This window comes from Orycteropus afer, unplaced genomic scaffold, assembly GCF_000298275.1.
Source record: "Orycteropus afer afer isolate SDZICR_OR568_19922 unplaced genomic scaffold, OryAfe1.0 scaffold00018, whole genome shotgun sequence".
NCBI lineage: Eukaryota > Metazoa > Chordata > Mammalia > Tubulidentata > Orycteropodidae > Orycteropus > Orycteropus afer.
Window position 1 is genome coordinate 4,480,683 of NW_006921605.1, and position 2,941 is coordinate 4,483,623.

Sequence of the window (2,941 nt, forward strand, 5' to 3'; positions counted from 1 at the left end):
GGGGAACAGCAGTGATGGGCAGAATGTAAGGTTCTGGCTGGGCCTCACTTTCTTTCCGCTTATGCTCAGAGCAGGGAGGCCCAGGCTGAGGGTACTGTAACCACTTTGTTGGAGGGCAGAGGGAACAGAGAAGTGGGGGCCCAGAGCAGCCCGGGGGCCACCAGGTCCCAGAATGGCATCCAGTCAGAGGTAAGAGAACAGCCGTTCAGCAGTGACCGGAGGGGGCACAGGACGGCCCTGGGGGGACCTTCCTCCACACTGGTCCCCGGTCCCTCCGCCCACTGCGGGGGATTCTGGCCAAGCCTGGACCGGGCCGGACTGCATCCTCCGGCTCTTGGCCACGGCAACCTCTGCACTGTTGCTGCCTCCCCGTCTGCTTGCAAGAGGCAGAAGCGCACGCCCGGCCGCCCGCCAGCTGCCAGGCCTCAGTCCTTCCACCGCCGGCGGCGGGGCGTCCTCGCAGCAGCCCCAGGCGGTGAGGTCAGGGCGCGCACGCCCGCTCCGCACCTGGAACCCTGCGCCTGGCCGGGCTCCCGGATCTCCGGCCCCTCGCTCCGGATCCTCCCGGCTGTTCCCGACCAGACCCCTCTCAGTCCCGGTCCCCACCTCGGCCCCCGTCTCCTGACCCCGCTCCGTGGGTCCCCGACGCGCCGGACGTGGGGCGGCCCCAGCGCCCGCCTGCCGCCCGCGGTGCTCCCAGCCGAGCCCTATTTCGGGCGCTGACGCTGCGGGCCAGCAGCCCTGCCCGGAAGGGAGGCTATTCTGGGCTGGACCCCAGCAGCTGCGGCCCCAGGGCTTCCCGGCAGGGTGCGCGCCCGGCCAGGGGGCACGCGGGGCCAGGGCTCCCCTCCCTCCCACGCCCCACCTGCCCAGGCCTGCGCCCAGCTCCCGTCCCTTTGTGGGCTAGACCCAGGTCCCTCCCCAGGCTAGGAGCAAGCTCTGGGGCCAGGTCACCGGCGGGATGTCCAGGGCTCGGGCCACCTGCTGCCTCCGCCAGGACCCAGGGGACAGGTGCCGTGCCCCTGAGTCTGTCCCCTGCTCCCACCTCTATCCCTAACCCCTCCCCTAGGAGCAAATCAGTGTCAAGGAATGGCAGGAAGAGAGGGGGAGGGAGGCTAACTTGTGGCCTCGCTGGCTCGGGCCAGGTGTTGTCAATGCGTCATAAGGTTTAGCTCCACGCTTCTCAGCCCTCCACGTCAGCACCAATCAAATGGGAGCGCGTTGACTGGCAGGTGCTGATTCAGCGGGTCTAGGCCAGCCCCCAGCACCTGCGTGTCTCAGTCCCCTGGTGGCCCCCTCCTACCGGGAGAGGGCCGCCCCCCAGCTGCCCTTCAGGCTTGCACGATTCAGGTGCAGAACTTGGGTTCCAGATTCAGTGGCTTGTTCCTCGTGGAGGGACAGCTGCCCCCACCACGACCCCAGCCCTCAGCTGTCAGGGGGTCTGGAGTCTCCCCAAAGTCCGCAGCCCACAGTTGTTCCCTTTTTTCTTTCCAGTTATTGAACTAGAACGCGTGAGTTGCGAAACAATTGTGAATAAAATACACAGTTCTCCCCAGTTAAAAGAAACATACATAAGTTAGGTATGAATAATATGGAGTCCATCCTGGTGGTCAGCCCCAGGGAGCCCACTCCCCAAAGACCTCCCCAGTGTTCTACATCTCTTCCTTGGGGCCCCAGGGGAGTTTGTTCAGTCTTCTCCCTATTCTTTTTTTAAAAAAATTTATTTAGTTAGTTGCTGAGAATACACTCAGCAAAACATATGGGGATTCAGCAGTTGCTACATATTTGGGACACAGACGACATTCTTGGACTTTACAACCCCCCTCACCCTCCTTTTCTGAGTGCCACTCCCCAACATAAACTCACCACCCCCTAAGGTTGCTGTCTAATCTCTCCAGCTGCTCTTACCAGTTTCATCCCATGTAGGCCATCCTTAGAAGAGCGTGTGCTCGGGACAGACACATTCTTTCCCAGTTCAGCTAAACTACTGTTATAACCGCGTCAGGCGCTAGCTTTTGGTTTAAAGTTAAAGCAGAATTTCAGGACAATAGTTTCAGGGGTTCATCCACCGTCCATGGCTCCAGAAAGTCTAATGATGCGAATTTTAAACTTTGTTTTACATTTTCCCCCTTTTGATAAGGATTCTTCTATGCAATCTTCTATCAAAATGTTCAGTAATGGTGGCCAGGCGTCATTCAGTTCTCTGGTCTCCTGGCAAAGCAGGCAGTCTTCATGGAGGCTTTAGCCACACATTCCATTTCCTGCTCCTGTTCCTGCTTCTCCTTCCTCCGTTGCTCCGGCCGAAAGAGACCAATTGCCATGCCTTGGATAGTTGCTGGCAAGCTTTTAAGACCCAGGCACTACTCAGCAAACTAGGAGGTAGACCAGAAGCACATTATCAGGCCAATTATCTGGGAAGTCCCATGAAACCATGACCCCAAGCCTCCAAATCAAGAACCAAATCCCAGGAGGTGTCTGGTTGTACATAGGCAGCCTCAGAAGCCACTCTTCTTTTTTTTTCCCCTGTCATTGTTGTAAATATTTCTACCACACATCTTTTACCAATTCCCTTTTCCCAGGTGTACCACTTATTGATATATTGACTGCAATGACTGTAATCCACTGTGCAAGCCTACCCCTTCATCAATGAGACTTTTCCATCACCGTTAGTTAGCCCTTGTTCCCCTGGTGCTGTGGAGTTTTGTTTGCACCTTGGATTAGTCAGGATTAATGCTATGGGATGTAGGCAAAAGGTCAGGCAAACAAAACCCAAATCTGGGGTGGGAATCTGGTGAGAGGAGTCTAGACCTCCTTTCAGAGCTGTGGGAGAGGCAGGAAGTGAGAAAGTGAGGGAAAGAGAAGGAGGGAGAAAGAACTTTCAGGAGAGAGAGAGAGAGTGAGTGAGGGGAGAGAGGGAATGAGGGGAGAGGGAGTGAGGGGG